Raw genomic sequence first — 18,826 nt, 5'->3', positions numbered from 1 at the left:
GGTCATCCATAAAATCCAGCAGTATCAAAGACCAGTTCTTCAGCTCCAATGTTATTTCCACCTTTAAAATATGAATGGAATTACACTTGAAATTTGCCAGCAGCCCCAACAGATGTGTCACTCCTGCTGAGAGCCAATGCTGGATGGTGATCCAGGGTTTGAAATGCTATTAATTCATTACAGCAAATGCTGAGAAACATCAGGGGATTCAAAATTCCTCAATCCCCACATCCTCTTGAGAAGGCAGCAAATGTGTGCCTGGGGCATGCACCAATAATGGTGATCAGCGACCTGCTGAAGCTGAGCACCCTACATCTGGCCTGGAGGTGGGGGGCAGCTTGCATTAGGCAGTGATTTGGAGACACCTCCAGCACAAGCTGAAATGTGGTGCCTGCTTAGCTCAAGCTGCAGGGACAACACACAGGACCCTGCTGTCTCCTCTGACAGGGTTTGCCTCCAACCTGCAACACGAGCACAAAACCACAAGGCAGCCTGCCAGCTGCCATCCTTCCCCGAGGAGCTGGGAAGGAGGGTGAGAAACGTGCTGCAAGTCCCCAGTAAACTCATGCTCACTCCTGTCTGCTTGCAAGAGCACCCCATCAGCCGTGCCTGTCACCGCGATGGGTTCCCCTCCACCGCGCCGATCCCCGGGGAGAGTTAGTGCCGTGTTATCTTTGCCTGCCACCAGCATCACTGCTGCTGCATTTACCAGGGAGCTATTTGTGCAGGGAGATAACTTCCCTCCAGGATCGCATCCTGCCTTCCCCTGTGCAAAGGGATGGGACTGCCGCTGTCACTGGACTCTGATGTTCTTCCAGGGGGGAATTGCTGGGTGCAGGGGAGGTTTGCTCATCCCAGAGTGGCTCACAACACAGGGAGAGGAGCAGTGAGTCCCTGGTGAGGACTTTTTTTTTCTCCTTTGCAGGAGAATAAGGGTGATTTGAAGCCCATGGGCTTCCAAGAGTTGTGCAGCATTATTTCTGTGACAGCTAATGGAGCTCACTCAATCCATAAAGATTTTAAGTCAAGGGTTTGATGTTAATTATGGACCAAAACATTTAATAGCCCGTTACACTTCCACAAGGCATTTTTTTAATTAAAAAATGATATATTGCACAAAAGGGGGGAAATAGGGAGAGAAATAATTGAAGATTGCTTTATTCCAGAACAACCTGAGGCAGGGAAGGCAGTAAGGAGCCGACGTGTTGGGGAATGGGATGGCAACACCACAAGCCATGAGCTGGTGGTGCAGGAAGTCAGGGAGGGAGCAGCCTCATCCCACTGGATGAACGTGCCCGTGGAAGGGGAGAACAGCCTGGCCAGAGGCAGGTAGGTGGAAATGCAGGTCAGTCTTTTGGCCACCACACTGGCTTACCCTTACCTGTTGAATCTTTATTTTGTGCTGCAGAGGATGTGGTTTCAAATCCCTCTTTTCAACTTTCTGCCACCTGTCTCTCAGGAAAAACAGCTAAACCTCCAGGGTGGAAATTATTCTGGAAGAGGTCAGGGATGAAGAAAATCTGACATGTCTGGCTCTGACGTTACTCTGTTTTTCATTCAATATTAAAGATGCGTAGGAGCAGGGGCTGGCCTGAGATGCATTCAAATAGTCTGTGCAAAGGAAAGGTCTTCAGCAGAGCAAACCAACACTTCCCCTGCCTTGGGCAGTGCCCATCAGCTGGTGGTCTACAGGCAGGGTGGAGCAAAAGATAGCCCAGGAGGGAGCAGCTCCTCGTGGAGGCTGTTATTGGACTAACTCATGGAAGGAGGAAGAGAAGTGGGATGGAAATGTGGCCAGGGGCTGACTAGGAAAAGTTAGTGTGACTGCTTAAAATTTGAAGTAGTAGGAGTATAATACCCAAGTCCCTGGCCATGGATGGACCCAAGTCCTCCCATGTCCTCAGCTCTATGCCTTACTGTTGTGCTCACCCCTCAACTCTACAACGGGAATAATATTATTCCCTCCTCACAGGGTTTTGAGATGCTCAGTTACTATGGTGATGGGGCCATAAAAGTACCAAAGATAGCAAGAACAATAATAATATCAGACATGGTAGGAGCCAAATAATTGCATTTAGGGCACGCACGCAACACAAAAGGGAGAGCCACCTCCATGCACCACGGCTGTCAAACCCCGAAGACAAAACTTTTGTTGTATCAATGGGCTCGCAGCCTACTTAAAGGGCTAACTCCCAATTCCTGCAACATCCACCCAACGAGGTGGCCGTCAACAGCTGCAGCTCCAGGACTGGTCCTACCTCTCCACAATGCCAACCAGGACACAGGGGGAGCAGCGGGGCTGACGGCCCCTTGCCAACACAGAAATCAAACATTCATCTCACCTCTGCTGCAACACAAGGTCCCCGCAGATGTTTGGCTGCTGCATTGTGTGACCAGCTGAGCGTCCTTCACCCGGAGAGGTGACTGTGCCCAGCACAATGCCACTAACAGCTTGCTCCTTTGCCTCTGCTGAGCAAAGCCCTTACCTCATTTTGTTTGGTTGGTTTTGGGTTTTGTTGTTTTTTGTTTTTTTTTTTAATTTATGGGTTTTTAATTGAAAAAAATGTATAACATCTGTGGCTGTTTAACAACACCTGTGCGCTACAAGGCTGCTTTTCAGCAGCGATTGTCACAGTGTTCTCATCTGGGCAATGCTGAGCTGGTGCCATGTGGCCTCCTCTGAGCAGCTCAGGCAAGAATGATGCTTGGAGGGCACGTAATTAACAGGCAATGGAAAACAAGATGTCATGAAAAAAATATGAGAGACATCCCTTCAAACAAGGGGAAAGCTCAGAGATGAGTAGGTGATGAGTTTGCAATGGGTCACCTGAAGAAATGCTGCCGGCACTCACATGGAGAGCTGGGCTGCCAACTCAGCTCTGACTTTATGGCAAGAGGAGGTGTCAAAGGGGATTTGGCCTTTCCATCAGCATTGTGGGCAGTGTTTGCACCCCAGTCCTTGCTGGGCACCCACTCTGTGGCTGCTTCCATCTCTAGCCCAGGAGCTGCCTGCTCTGTGAGGGAGGCACAGGTAAGGCTCGTCCTCTTCTTACAGCAGCTCTTTACAGCAGCACGTGCCACCACAGTGACTTACTGCTCTGGTATTTGCTGAGCCCAAGGGGGCTGTTGGCATCAAGAATACAAACTGCCCTTCTGCCATTTACACAGCTGCTGTGGGGACCTGCCCTGCCCATTCCTGCTCTGACAAACATTTGCACATTTGCAGCATCCCAGATGCAGGTTGGGAGACATCACCACTGGTGCTGTGGCATGAGGCATGGGGAGCTGCCACAGCCCTGGCGTTGCCAGCTGTGGACACAGCAAAAAAAACAAAACCCAGAAGGCAGCAGACACCCCCAGATGTTTGAAAGCCCAGAATCCTTCTCCTTAATCTTAAGGTCTGGAGGTCAGCACCCCCCAGGTAGTTTTTACCATGAGTAAGGGGATCCTTAAGCTCATTGCTCAGTGGCTCATTTGCCACTCAAATCCTCATGGCTTTGACAGCCCTGAGTGCTGAGGCAGCTCCTACCAAAAGCTGCCTCCTTACAGCATCTCCCAGGGCTTGCTGTGCAGGTGCTGGCTGTAACAGTTTGGTTGTTCAGAAAGCAGCCTAGGAGGCTTACAGGTGCCTCTTATGTTTCTACAAGCTCATGACAAGGCTGCTGGTAGCATGAGTGAGCAAGGAGTAGTGGGGACACAGTTTCGGCAATGCACAGGCTGAGGTTTCTTACTTGCAGGAGCCTCCCTGTACAAAGCTGGAGGAGGTTTTATCCACTACTCACAGCTCTGGGAAGCTCAGGCTGCCCTGAAATCCCTCTTCCCACTGTGACTTGGTAAATAAATAAAACCCTGTTCCCTGCTGAGCACGGTAATGGAAACAGGGCTGCTGGGGCTGCAGACAACCAGGGCTGGCAGGTAGCAAGCAGGGGCCGGCTGAGAGGTTTGGATGGGGAATAAAGAAGCAGCAGTGCAAACATTTCCATGTCCTGCCCTTTGTCACTGCAGCTCGGTAACACCCTTGTGTAACACGGGGTGTTTGAGCAGATCCCCTCCTTGCACATCCTCGGTGCAGCCCCTGCCACTCTCCTCTTCAGCACAGCGAGCATCAACGTCCCGCCCCCTCCCTCACTCATACGTTCAGGCTATGAATTCCCCTCGTCCCTCAGAGTACATTAAAAATCAATGTAATTACACAGCAAACATTAATTATGATCAAAAAAGGCAATTGAGAGGTATTGATCTGGAGGAGAGTTGCAGCTAGCCACCAAATTACCAAAAACCCCACCTCAGTGGGGCTGAGGCCATGGGGATATGTGGCTGGTCCAGACAAGCAAAGCATCCTTAGAGATATGTGGCTTGACCATTTCGTTCTCTGGTTTCTTTTATTTGCTTTTTCACTCTGTGTTGTAAGCCAAACAGAGAAGTGGATAAATTTAATGTGTGTTTAAATATATGTAGGTGCCCTGGTATGGTTGGTAAGAGAGCGTGAGATGAGAAAGCAAATTGCTTGTCTCCACCTGGTAATCCCAAGGACAGGGTTAATCCTGCTTGGGGTGAAACTTCATCCCTGTTATGGAGGTGACCTCCATGTAGATGCTTCTTCAGTTGGTTGTTGAAGCTCTCCCAAGGACAGGGCTCCCACACACCCCCTTTACAGCCTGCACAGGCTTTCAGCCAGCCTTGTCCTTAGGAAGCTTTTCCTGAGCATCTAACCCAAGACCTCTTGGCTGCAGCTTAAGCCTATTACAGCTTGTCCAACCCTTGACAAATTGATCACCATCATTTTTCTAACTGCTTTTTTCCACACTGATGAATGTTATACATCCTCCCACCTTCAGTTGTCTCTGTCCTGGAGCACAAACTATCTCCCTCAGTCCATCTTCCTGGGACATGTTTTCCAAACTCTGTGAACTCACTCCATTTGTCTGAATCTCTCTCAGAGTTTTGATGCCAAAACCTGGAGATATATGTTTCCAGCTGATGCCTCACTAGCACTAAATAGAGCCAAATAAATTACTTTGCTGTCTTCCATCTGAAACTATTAATACATCCGTGGGCAAGTTGTGCCTTTGCTCTCCCTTCCCAAAGCACCAGGTTTGCTGCTCAGTTGGAGAGCTGCTCCACCACTCAAGCCTTGGCCACTCTCCTGCTGGCTTACCAGTCCTCCCCCATCTTATATCTGCGATTTTGATATCGCCTTCCTAAGTGCAACACTTTGCACTTGACTTTATTGAATTTCAGTGTATTGATTTCAGGCCATTTCTCCAATTTATCAAGATCATTTTGCTCCGAGGAATCTTGCAGCAGCTTGTCTTATATCTGCTCTGTTGACAAAAGGTCTTTAGACCTCAGGGCTATCAAGCCAGGGCTTTACATTAGTCCTTAAAATAGTCGGAAAAAACTACATGGGAGGCATGGGGACAGTGGGGGGTGGAAGTGACAGGCTGGCTCACACAGAAACAGCCTCATGCTGCCACCTCAGCCAGGCAAGGAGCAGAAACCACAGAAGGAGAAGGAGCAAGGAAGATGGAATGCTAATGGCTCCCCGAGGGTGAGAGCAGGGATACTTGCTGAGAGAAGCTGGGACCCTGCTGCAGCCCTGGGGACAGCCCTGGAGCAGGGGGATGGAGGGGAGATGAGGACTGGGATTTAATGGCCCCCTCTTTCCTTTCATGTGATGAGCATGTGATGAGCTGCCCTGTTCCCACCTGGGGGCTTGCCAGCAGACCAGGAGAAGCCCTGCAGCATCAGGCATTAATGGCACTATTTGGGGACAGCAGAAACTGGAGTAAGATGGACAGAAATCCACCCTGGTGTGCACAAACCAGGTGAGATGGTTTTACTGTTATTGTTGTTATTATTACCCAGAGGTTGGACTGCTCCACTGTTTAGGGCAGAAAAAGGATCTTGGGAAGCTGCTGCTTGTTCTAGGCTGGAAGGAACAACTCCCAACCCTTCTGCTTGGGCACATTGTGAAGAGGCACAAGGCTCTGGACAAACATTATGGATCTGCAACAGCATCCACCTTCCTACCACACTCACCTCCCTCTGCTTCTTCCACAAGATTGCCAACAGCACCTCCCCCTGCCTCCTCCTCCTGCCCCTTAGGAGGGGTGCAAAAGCACCTCCTGCAGAGTTGCTTCCTAATAAGTCCCCTTTTTTATTGTGGAGGGGCAGGGGGGCAGGTGAAACAGCTGAGCTTCAGCTGCTGGCACAGTAGGAGGGCTAGGGAAAGCATCCAGAGAGAGCTGCAAACAAACTTGACAAGGGGGAAAAGCAGAGGTGTGATGGAGGGGCTGGAATAGCTTGGGAGGGGGCAGTGAAAAATGGTTTCCTTGGGAAAAGGCTGGCAAGCCTCAACTGGAAAAGGGACAGCAAGGAAGAGATGGGAGAGCTCCTTCAGGTGTAGAGGTCATGAGGAGAGAAGAGAGGTTTGGGTAAAGCCTTGACAGCCTTAGGAGCTCACCTTGGCCCTTGCCATGGTAATGATGCAGAGACAGACGTGCGATAAGCCCTACTCTGCACACACTTTAAAATCTAAGTAGCTTATGAATAAGTAATAATCCCTTATTCCCAGAACCATAATCTATATTTAATTAAGAAAATAACTAAACGGTGGCAGTAGAAGGGGCTGTTGGGGAAATGGAGACAGGAACACTGTCAGATAAGCTGCAGTAAGAAGGAGAACAAACAGCAGCCTCAGCATGGCAGAGGCAGCAGAGTCATGGCCTCCAGCTTGGCTGCAAACTCAAGGTATCCTGGCCTTCAGAGCACCTGTCTACAGCAAAGTCTGCCACAAGAAGCTTCTTAGGTCAACAGGTGAGCTGCAGGTTGGCCAACATGGACTCATTCACATGCAAGTGAGAATTTTCTCTCCTGTTCAGCCCTGGTGGTGATGCTGGACTGTGCACAGAGAGCACTGCACCCAGGTGCCAAAGCAGTCCACATCCTGTATGGGAGCATTCAACAGCACCCAAAACTTCACCTTCAAGGCTGCTCAACAAGCTGTCTTACGACGTTTCTGTGCTCAGTGTCCAATGCCTCCTAATGTCTGACACTGGCAATTCAAAGCAAGCTCTGCAGCTGGCTAGCACGTAGGGCTGGCAAGCTGTTAGACTGGAAGGGGCCATGCCAACCCAACACCAGGCCAATGCCCAAAACATGTAGAGATGTTCACGTACTGCATGCAAGAGCTTGTCAGCCCAGGCCAGAACCCACGTCAATGTTCTGCTGGATCTCTTAATGCACCCCTGGGACCACTGTCCCTCTCAACATCAGCTTGCACCCATGGGCATCAGCTACTTCTCAGGGGTCTTTGCCAACTTGGAGCCTGTGCCAAAGACTGGAGTCTGGCTTTTCTCCTGGTCTCTGCGCTGACAGTGCTGTGGATGGTGCTGATGTCAGCTCTGATCAACCTCTGATTTGAACAAGAGAGAAAAAAACGGACAGCAGTGTGGCCATAGATAGTCCAACTACTCTGCACCTGTCCAGAGCCCTTCCAACACTCCCAAAAGCACTTCCCAGCTACATCCCCAGACCTTTCCCCCCTGGCATCTTTCACCAGATCCCCAAAACATCACTGCAGCCTTGCTCCATTAACTATGTGTTACTTCTCACTCAACTCATGGAGTCTGCAGGTGACAGTCAACCCTCTGCTTCCTTGCATTGCAGTAGTGGAAATGAGAGCACGTTTTAAAGGCTGGGTTAAAGAGAAGAAAAAAAATCTCAGTCCACATACTATACATTATAAATAGACCGTCTGGTTTTTAAATTGAAAAACAACAATAATCACTGCTAAGAGCCTGCTGAACAAAAACAGCCTTATTACCACTGGGACAAATTCATATTTACCAAAAGAACACAAGTATTTTTCAAGCTGCTCTTGAGCTCCTGAAGTTGCTAATGTCCTGCTGCTTCCCCTCACTGCTGTTCCTGGGAGCAGTGGGAGACGGAGGCGCTGCAGGGATGTGTGGGCAGCACCAAGGGGGGACAATCCCTTTGGCTGTGGGCAGGAGAGAGGGAGGAGATTTGGGGCAGGCTCAGCTAAGCCAGGCTGCAAAGAGAGATACCATCAGTTTTGAGTTGCATTCTTTTCCTCTAACTGCTGTTTTATGGCAGAGTGACAGGAGGCCTGGAGAAGCCCTGGGTGAAGAAACCTGGATATGCCTGGGTGGAGATAAAAAGCAAGGATGGGACAGGTTGTGTTAGAAGGGGCACAGCCATTCAGGTAAGCCTGTCTTTCCATTACTATTAAGGAACAGAAAAAAGCACAACTTCCAGAGAGGACCTGATGTGCACAGAGTACACCAGTGCACAGTGTCCTGTGAAGGTCACCTGTCACTTGTCCCTGTGAAGGTACTGCTGAGAGGTGAAAGTATGATCCAGGGTAGATGGGTGGACCAGAGATGTGCAAGGCATGTGCTGAGGGACCTGGAAGTAGAAGGATGGGATCCCCAAAACTCCCTGCCCTCCACTCTTTGACCAGAACAAGTGACTGGAGCAAGGAGGTGGGTCTGCAGAAATCGCCATGGGGGAGCAGGATGTACCTCAGCAGGATGAAGAACATTGCCACCAGGCATCCAGGCTGTCCAGAGGGTGTAGAGCAGGCTGAGTTCTCATACAGCACAGACATATGAAAGGAAAATTAAATCAGCCCCATGCCAAGGTCCTGAGATCTTTCTTTCCTCTCTTCCCAGGCCATAGTACAGTGAGATCACTAGAAGCCAAGAGCTGGCTGCTAAATCTGATCTGTCATGTACTTTGGGAACAGCACGGTGCCACAGAAGTCATCAGTGAGCTGAGAAGGTGGTTGCCAACCCAGAGCCAGGAGTGTGGCTTGAGCAGCTGGAGGACTGGAGCCGGTGGAGGGAACATTCTTTTATCTGGATTTCAGTCCCTGCATCAGAGGCCTGGACAGCATTAGCCATTACTGATTTGGAGCCAGCATCTGGATGGCTGTAGAAGAAACTCACACTTGCTGGATCCCTGCCTGGGCACTGTTTCAGGCACAGTTGCCAGCGGGCTCATGCAGTTGGCCTGTCCTGTGCAATGATCAGCACAAGTGATGTGGGACTGACATCCCACAGCATCAGTTACTCTGAGCAGAGCTCCGGAGCAGCCATAGCCTTGGAGATGAGGCTAAGAGGGTGTTCTCTCTGCTGGACTCTGGTGTGGCCACTGATGAGGAAGCACAGACTTGTAAGGCTGACCTACCAAGTGATGCCGACTGCTCCATGTTGGAAGTTGTCTTTCTGAGGGCAGCATGAAGGTTCAAATGTTACAGAGAAATAAGAAAGGTGCAGCCTTGGAGATGGAGGAGAAAGGAAAGGAACAAAAACAATTTAATAATGAATATATTATGTAGACATGTCATGCCTCTTGCCTGCTGGCATGGATTAATATCCATAAATCAAAGAGGAAGGGACTGTTTTTAATGCTGGAGATGGATGCTGGTCCTCAGAAAATTGCTAAGGGGGCATTAATGAGCAGAGACATCTGGGAATGGCTCCAGGTGCATTGGCTGCATGCACAGGAAATTCTGCAGAACTACTGTCAGCTAAAAATTGTTCCTGTGCTGTGGATGTGTGTGGTCCATGAGGGCAAAAGTGTGGAAACCACAGGTCCATATGTGGTTGGTCCATATATTGGTCAAGCTTAGGAAGAAGGTAGATGAGCCCTGGGTTCTCTGCTCCACAAGGCAGATCCTTGTCTTCTTGCATGCCAGGAAAGTTGGCCCCATCTTTTGACTCTGCTCTGCAAGAAGGTCCACACAGACTAAGTGACAGGACAACCTCAGCCTGTGAAAGCCAGGAGCCAAAACTAAGGTGAGGTATGCTATTATATCCACCCTGCCTCTGCTGGGCATGCAGATACCTGAGACAGGAACCAGGGACAGTGTCATCTCACAGCCCCCACAATTGCCTTGACCCAGAGGATGAAGAGTGGCACCTCTTCCTGCTGTTTAATTAAGCATTGGATAGGTCAAAAATAAGGATAGCCCCTTGGTACTAGAAAGAGCCCTCCAAATGTGAAAGAAGGAGCTCTGAGGTTATACAGAAGGGACAGAGGGCAGAGGCTCAAAGCATGGAGCGTCTCCCTACAGCATTTCTGGAGCCCCACATGAGGGTGGCTGGTGGGTATCTGGGCAAGAGGCAATTGCCCTGCTCAGTGGGCACAAGCCCTAATACATTGATCAGGGTCTGCCCTCCTTGGGGTATTTCCCTTTCAGCAGCAAAAGACCCCTCCCAGGGGTGGGACCTTTCCCATCCCAGGGGTGGGACCTTTCCCATCCCAGGGAAGGCTCTGTGTGGCAGGGGCTGCTATCAGAAAGGGGGGAGGTCGCTTCTGCTGTCAGCGTTTTTTCTTAAGGAGAGGGTATTGAGTGCCAGGATTTCGTTAATCACATTTCATGTGCATTTTAAAACCCTTGAAACCTTACTTTTTTTTAAGAACATCTCTTGCTCCTCTCCCACCCGCCCTGTTAATCTGGCAGCGGTGGCCTCTCATGCCTGCTCTCCCTCTGCCCTTCCCGGGACCACCTCCTTCCACTCGCGCTGACCCACTTTAGCCGTCAAGATTTCCAGCCAGCGGCTCACCCGGGGAGAGAGGCTGGATTCACAGAACACATTTGCAGAGCCAGGGAGCCAGCCAGGGACGAGGGAGCAGGAACTGGCTCTCCAGGAGACACCCACGCCCGCGTGCACTGGGAGAGGCGAGAAACCCGCCAGGGAGATGACTGGGAGCAAAGAATGCTATGAAAGAACACATCCACAGCATGAATGGATTAGAGGGGGAAAGGGGAACGAAAACAATGCAGGAAGGCAGCAAGAGAGGGAAGGGCAGGACAGAGAGAGGCACAGAGCAGTGGAAGGGAAGGCTCACCAGCCAGGCAAGGGAAGAAAGCCCATCACAGAGCAGCTGCTGCTTTTCAGGTTGCACTGCAAGGGGAATGTGTGATTTGGGAGAAAGCTTAATCTTAGAACAGGGGGAATCTGCTACCCACGAGGGTGACAAGGGTCATGGGTAGGGCAGGACAGGGAAGTTGCTGGCTTGAAGGAGGGAAGGGGGAGGCTCAGAAGATGTTGAGGGCTGCTGGGACTGAGCTGTAGAGAGTAAAAGGAGGGATGGAGGAAGCCAAGCATCTGGAGATGCCTCAGCATTTCAGGGCTTATTTAAAATGAACAGCAAGTTCCTTTGAGGTTCACCTCATCTGATGGAGCAGCCCCAGGTCCTGACAGCAGAGCAGAAGCAGCTGCTGTCCCAGAGTCCCAGCAGAGGGATGTAAAACCCAAGCATGAGATCCAGAGGGCTGCTACAAGCAAATCCATGTGGCAACATCAGAAAGCCACACTGGGGCTGAGCTCAGAGAGCAGGGAATCACTGTCTGTCTCTCTCTCTATTTTCCCTGATTTTATTGTGTTTTGTTTAATTGAATCACACACACACATGCACACAAAGCCCCAACTTGTGGTGTAAAGTCTGTAAGGAAACAAGCAGCAAATTAACGTTCCAGGAGGAGCAATGCTAACCAAGCACATGACACTTTGCACAAGCTGCAAGCAGGAATGAAACAGCAGGAAGAAAGAGGAGAAACTGGCAGAGAGGGAAGAGGGAGCTGCAAAAGGGTTTCCCAAGGGGAAATGGAGCCCCAAAAAGGCAGAACAAGGGAAGGAGGAAAACCTGAGAGGAAAAGGGAGAGCGCAGCATAGATGGTGCTGGTGGTTCCTGTAAGGTCACTGTGCCCAAACTCTGATTGATCCCTGTGTGGAGCAGTTCGGTGCACAGGGAGAGAAAGCTCACACAACTTGGGGCTGAGGCATGGCTGGGCTGAAAGGACATGGCTCAAAGTCCAAGGGATCCTTCAATGCTCCAGGGCACTCCTCCCCAAATAAAAACAAAAGACTCTCTGGACCCAGTACCCAAGTCCACCTAGGCCACTGTCATGACCAGCTTAGCTTCTCCTGGCATGGCAATTGTACCCTTCCCTCAGCTCTCAGCTCAGCTTGGACCCCCACTCCCCTTCCTCTTGTGATGTCTGGTGTACCTCCAGCTCCACAAAGATGCTCATCCTCAAAAAACATTGGATACTGAAGAATGATGGCCATTCTGCAGTGATGGGGTGAGACCACGATATGCTGGGGGATGTGCTCCAGCAGCCCCCAGGCTTCTCATCCCCACGGAGCTGCACCCCAGTGGCACCATCCAAACACAGGATAACCTGTGCAACCCTCAGCCCAGCCCAGTCAGCCAACCAGCAATCTGTGACCATGTGCAGAGGGCAGAGACACCAGAGGGAAAGGAGCAACTCCATGTGCAGACAGGCAGCTCCCTGGCCTCTCCTCACCTTCCAGCTCACTCCAGCTCATGAGGGGCTGGGAGGCAGCACAACACTGATCAGCTGCTCCACAAGGTGTGATGCTCTTCAGCACAAGAGAAGTGCAGGGTTAAAGGACACGAGCATCCTGCCCAGGCTTGCTGTGACAGGCCTCACATGTGTTTAGTCATATCCAGCCATGAAGCCACTCTGGAAACCAAGACATTTATTCAAAGGAGCAGCAGCACTGCACACACATCTGCCTGTGTAAAGGAGAACTTCAAAAGGGCTGACAGTCACAGAGCCCAGCAGTAACCTTTGGCTAATTAGCTGTCTTGATTTCCTTGCAGTTTATTTTTACACTTCTTGGGCTCTGAAATGCATTTACTGTAATGTCAGAAAGGCCATGGTAAATATAAAGCTTTCTAGCAATAACTATACCCACCCCACTGGGCTTTTGGGACTGACAGCTACAGCTTGGCTTAGGCCAGGCTGACAATGCTTTGCTGAGGTTTTTGTCTTGCACAGGACTTACAGAGATTGTGATGGTAGAAATGATAATGGTGCCTGGGGCAAAGCACACAATGAGCACAGAGCAGAGGGCATGTGTATTGGTGTTTTCCTGAGGTCAAATCACAAATAAGCAGGAAAGACAGAGGGGCAAGGAAGCCTGCAGGATGCAAAGCCATGAGCCAGCTCAGGAAGGAGAGGTGAGGTAAAAGAAAGCAGGCAACCTGAAAGGAGTGAGTGATGCTGAACCTGCAGAGAGGAGCAGGTGGGACCCCATTCTAAGCATTAAGGAAATCATTAGCTGGAGTTGTTGCTTGGAGAGCCTGTAGAAGCCACAGAGCCTTCCTGCTCCAGGGTAGATGAGAAGGGAGCTGAGAAAGACACTGTTGTTAGATCTCAAACAAGAAGGGATTTTCAAGCCCCAAGCCCTGTTGAGGTGGAAGATGACAGTGCCTATTGAAGTGGGTCACTCTGCTCCCCATCCCACCTGGGCTTGAAATAAGTCTGTGCTTCACTGCATAGTGCCACAGACACCCTGTGCCCCTTGTCAGAGGGGTTAGGACTGTACTGGCTGACTGACACCCCCTCAGTCCCAGCAGCTCCTGCACTCCACAGACTGGAGCAGGTCTGTATGTCAGCACTGATGAATTCCACTTGGCCAAGGTGTTGGGGTTAAGGTGAGGGTACCCACAGCCTGAGTTACTCCTGCTTCTCTCTGTAGGGACATGCAGTCCCTGCTTGCAGAGCATTTGCCTTCTGCAGGCTCCAACCCTGGTGCTGGGCACAGACACGGGACCTGTCAGAGCTGCACTGTCAGGAAATGGGAAGGGTAAAAAACAGCTTCATTATCTCTGCTGATCTCCAGCATAAACCACTCAACATGGGTCTCCCCCTGGACTGTGCACAGAGAAAATCAGTGGAAAGAAACCAGAGAAGAAACCAATGCATTAATGATCAGAAATGAAGCAAAGCTCCTCTGCCCCCAGATCTGGCAAGGAGACTTCTGTGTACCTACAGATGGGTGGCAGGCACCCAGTACTTCAAACAGCCTCCCCCCTCCTGTCTGGCTGGGTGTCAGTCTCAGGACTGTTCTGGGTAGCAGTTGGGAGAACTCAGTACCAATTAAAATCCAGGCTCTCATATCCTTTGAACTGCAGAGAAACAAAACTTGTGAATTCAACCTTTGCCTTTTTTTTCCCAAATGATGTCAGGAGTTGAGGAGACAGAACAGCTCTGAGTGCAATTGCTGTTGAAAGCTGCTGGCTATTTCAGCATGCTGCTTGAACTCCACTGGTGGAGGCTGTGCTGGCATTGGTAGCTCCAGATCCTTAATTTTAAGGGTCAAATCATTACAGACTCTCTCAGGGAAGTTAATAGGGAGTTTACCTTTGACTCAGCTATGTAAAATCAACAAGAAATTCCCATCTGATTATAGTGATACACTGTCCCAAGCATTCCTTCCTACACATCAAACTCATGTTATATTTTCATTTTTAAGCCCCCTCCTACAATTAGAGCTTGTGCTGCCTGATCAGAACCAAAATGTCTCAGATGACTGGCAACGAGACAAAGAGCTCGATTTAGGGGCTGACTTCAGCCAGCACTCAAATCTGAGTCCCCCCACTTCTGCTGAGGTTCAAGTATTTCAGGACTGAGCTCTCTGCTGGGATAATGCACCTGCAAGGCACAGCATGGCTCTGTTCAGCCCCTGGGTGAGCAGCCAGTTGGGCCCTGACTGCTCCTGAAAAACTCTCTGGCTTTCACCCAAGCACCTTAAAAGCCCTTTGTACCAACAACCTGCACCTGGGTTGCTTTAAATGATGAATACCATGGGCACAGCTTCAAAGCATCTTAAATATCATCAGGTTTGTGAGCAGAGCAAGGCACTTTGGAGCCTACAGTCTTAACAGCCCACACAGGGTGATGGTGAGCAACAAGCACTGAAGGCTTCAGTGACAAGGAAGGAGTTATTACATTGCTCCAAGCAGACAAGGAGAGACATGCAGCACCGAGCCCCCACCCCCATCATCCCTTTTATTGCCCATCCCAATATAACTCGGACAGATGTCTGTGATGCCTGTGCAATCCCAGTCCTCTGGCATGGCCAGAGCCATAGCATGGTACAGGGAACTTTTAAAGGAGTGAATACCATTCAGGAAGGGAGGTCATGCATATATACCTGCATATATATTATTAATACCCTCCACATGACAGCTGCTGGCTGTATCTACAGACTCTCTCCACTGACGCCTCTCTCTGAGTCATGGCTGTGTAAAGTTCCTTGAGAGACCTGGAGGATGAGAGATGTGGTAAAATCCCAAACATGAGTATTGCATCAAAGGTACTGTGATTATCAGAGCACAGATAAATAACAGCTTCCTCACCATTTCAGGGGTGGGGGTAGTGCTAGAGCTGTCTAACCAGCCTCCTGGAGCTTTCATCCCAGTGGGGTGGCAGTGGCACAGACTCCATATCCAGGAACACTGTGTCAGTGCTTGTGGCTCCAAGGCCAGTCTCCAAGATGCTCCATTGGGGTGCAGTGAAGGTGTTTGTCCATGATGCTGGCAGAGGAGCTGGGGAACTCAGCAAGGAGCTGGTGGGTGGACTCGAGTGGGATTTCTCCTGCATGGAGAGCTCTGACAGTCCTCCATGTATGCCTGGCTGTGTAAGTCACTCTTTGTTTAGCTGAGGCTCATGAGAGACTTTTAGTGGCTGTTGCACACTAATGGTGGGAAACTGCCCCATGGGTCTCCACGTATGGACAGAGATGAGCTGGAGCCCGAGGCATTATGCAGTGCAAAATGAAGAGGGATGGCTGAGTCTCCTCTCTCCCAACGATTTTGCTTCTTTTCATTACCATTATTTTCCCTAGGCCTTTCACCTGCTCTAAATCTGCTGCTGCCTCAGCCACCCAAGATGCGGGAAGGATATGTGAGCATCCTGATGGACACAACAGCCACTTCCAACAGCAGGTACTCTGCACTGCAACAGGCATTCACATTTACAACCACTATTCCAACAAGTCCTTGAGGCTGGACAGAAGGTTTTCCACCCATACGATGCTGGAGTTATGCTCTGTGGGATAGCTGTGATCCCAAGGAATCAGGGCCCACATAGAGCCCTGCTCTGCAGCACTGGGCTCCGAGGCATGGGGACCTGCACTGGGAAAAAGACCCCACCCCACTCTGGGAATAGACAAGAAGCAATACACCAGGGAGGATCATTACTTTCATAGTGGGTTTGCTAGCAGAGAACTCTGCTCCTTCCAACTCCATCTCTCTCCAGAGTCAGTGACTCCCCCCACCACATATTGTATTTTATTCTATAAGTGCAAAGCAGTTTCCATTGAGGGTAGGGACACTGAAGCACAGAGAAAGAGGAGCATAATATCTTATCTTTCTTTAATCCCCACCATCCCAAAGGATCCTGGTGCCACTTGCTTTACTTTCTATATGTATGCACAGTTAATTAGCATTACCATAGAACTGCAGGTATTCTCAGACTTAGTAGAGGGAATATCTTGTAATAGAAGGGTAAGCAAATTGTTTCCGCTGTTTCCATTACAGCCAACTTTGATTATCCAGGGTAATGGGATAACAGGGACAAAGCAAAAACACGGATAACATGAGACCTATGCAAATTAAGCTAGGGAAAAAAAAGTGATGCTGAGAGTAATGGAGGAAAAAAAGGTCAGTGATACCGATTAAGGAGCATGCAGATCCCTGCACTAGCACTGCCCTAAGCTCAAGAATCCACACACAGTGGTAGCTGGGCACAGTAGTTATGGAGCAAATCTATAGGATCTGTCACTGTGAAAGGGAAGCAGAGACATCCCCTGCACAGCAAAGCTGAGCTGCAGCTGAAGGAGGCGAATTGCATTAACGCCGAGCATTTCAAAGCCTCTGTGTGAGGGATTTGTCATTAAAATGAATAAGATTTGGGCACTCAACCCACCTCCTCTCTACTTGAGCAGGAAGAAGTCCAATTTAAAGGTCAGCGTCTTAATGGTTTTCGCTGTGTATATAGCAGGATAATTCCTCTCCAAACAGAAATCCAGCACCTCCTCAGTGAGCCACAGCCAGTGTTTGAAGGAGCACAACAAGAACATCCACAGCCGAGGAGGCACAGGAATACAGACAGCTATAGCTTCTATGTTAAAACAAGAGGGGAGAGGCCAAGAGGAGCAAAGAGATGACTTCAACTTCATCTCCTTGCAATATGGCCTGAGCTGAGGGAAGGGAAAACACTTGAGTTCCTCTGTAGTCCCCCATCTCAGAAAAGACCGGATTCACTCTGCTCTGCCAAAGGGGATTTTCAAATCCTCGGCACCAATATCATGGAGGTAGCTCTGAAAAGGCTCTGGTTGTGGGTGGATAAAAAGGGCACCAGTGGAGATGAGACAGAAAGAAGAGAGGGAGGAATCTTAGGGGAAGATGAACCTTCTTAATAGGTTTTATTGATTTAACCCAAAGAGAGAACAGTAGGGGGAAATTCATGCCATTTAAATGCAAACCAGCAATAAAAATAATCATTACAGTCATAATCTCAATCTGTTAGCATTTTATGTAAAAATGATCTTAATGGGAAATATTTTTCGTGTAAACTATTTGCATTTACTTAGTACGAAGGAGCCTCTTAAATATAACTCAATCATTATCACAGATTTTTTTTTTCAGGGGTTGTTTTCAGTCCTCAGTTCTTCCAAGTGCCTGATGATTTCACAGCCCCTATAGAGACTGACTTGGAGAAGTTGCTGGCCCACCCTACCTGGCATCTGCTGTCCCTATCCCTGTGGATGTTCCTGCTTCCATACTGGAAATACGTGTGGATTTCAATGGCAGTTAGAAATCATCACTCTCCACCAAAATTGTGACCAGCCAAGGAGACTGCATCACTTGCTCAGATTTTGGGAGCTTTAATTGAGGAAAAGCCACTTCAAGAGCGTGTTTCCAGGGCCTTCATCTTCCAGACAAGTGAGAACCACCTGACCACCTCTTTTAGCTTTCCCTCTTGTAAAAGAGGAGGAAAAAGGGGTTTTGCCTTTCCAGAGGAGCTGCAGGGCTGGCAGTGAAGATCCTGGGTGGGAAGCCCTTTCCCAGTGCAGGAGGGGAGAATGGATGTGTCCACCTGCATCTCAGAAGGAGCTTTTCTGGTCAGTGCCTTGTCCTCAGGATCAGCCCCTGTGGGGACACGGCGCTGCCCACGTGCAGGTGCTCAGGGGAGGTCACCGTCCCTGTGACTCCCACGCCATGTGCATCTCAGCCACAAAGAAATAAATACCCTCTTCTGCCTGGGGACACCTTTTAATCTTCTTGCTAGATTTTCATACACTAGTCCAAACTCTCAGCTGGGCCAGGCATGATCTCATTTAGCATTCCATCCACAGAGTCTGCTAAACCAAGGCTGCTATTTTTATACCACGTGCTGGTAGGGGCTGGGGCCGCTCTCATTGATGGCATGGGGGGGTTCCCACCACCTATTGCATCCGCCAGTACTTTGCCCCACAGGTGAAAACATCCCATGGAGGTGGCCCCCTGGACCAGCATCCTCAGTGCTGGGAAGCTCACCAGGCCCTTACAGGACACTTGTGGGCAGCAGGTGCCAGAGCAGCAGCAGCTCTCCGGCGACCAGGCAGCTGCCAGGTTGCTGTGCCAGGGGCTGCATCAGCAGAAGCCAGCACAGTCCCTCGAGTGGGTCTGGCCCCATGTCCACAGCCTGTGGAGCTGGTCTGGCCCTGTGTCCACAGCCTGTGGAGCTGGTCTGGCCCCTGATACACTGCTCATCGCCAGGTTTCCAAACGCACACCGGACCTCACGCTGCGCGGGTAATTCAGGCTCGCAAGGGGGTTATTAAAATCCATTCAAAGCTACTGACAGCCTGTTCGGTGTTAATGTCAGTGGCTGAGAGGCACAGCAGGAGCGGGTGGAGAAGGACTTTGATTCCCCCACTCTAATTTCCAAGTGGGGTGGGGTTGGCCGGCAGTGATGGGAAATGAGGAGCGGT

At 50.0% G+C, this 18,826-nt stretch overlaps 1 protein-coding gene and 1 long non-coding RNA gene across 5 annotated transcripts in view; one reads left to right on the top strand and one right to left on the bottom strand.

Moving 5' to 3' along the window:
* ELFN1 (extracellular leucine rich repeat and fibronectin type III domain containing 1) overlaps nt 1-18,826 on the bottom strand; it is a 105,388-nt gene that overhangs the window by 23,046 nt on the left and 63,516 nt on the right. The gene's annotated exons all lie outside the window — the stretch shown is intronic.
* Nucleotides 1,190-17,759, top strand: LOC116795060. The gene is made up of 4 exons (XR_004359955.1): nt 1,190-1,333; nt 5,683-5,828; nt 15,696-15,795; nt 17,500-17,759. It is a non-coding gene; the product is annotated as an uncharacterized LOC116795060 (long non-coding RNA).

The sequence above is a fragment of the Chiroxiphia lanceolata genome, chromosome 16 (genome assembly GCF_009829145.1).
Source record: "Chiroxiphia lanceolata isolate bChiLan1 chromosome 16, bChiLan1.pri, whole genome shotgun sequence".
Lineage (NCBI taxonomy): Eukaryota > Metazoa > Chordata > Aves > Passeriformes > Pipridae > Chiroxiphia > Chiroxiphia lanceolata.
The sequence above is the reverse complement of the archived record's forward strand: the minus strand, read 5'-3'. Positions and strand labels throughout refer to the sequence as shown.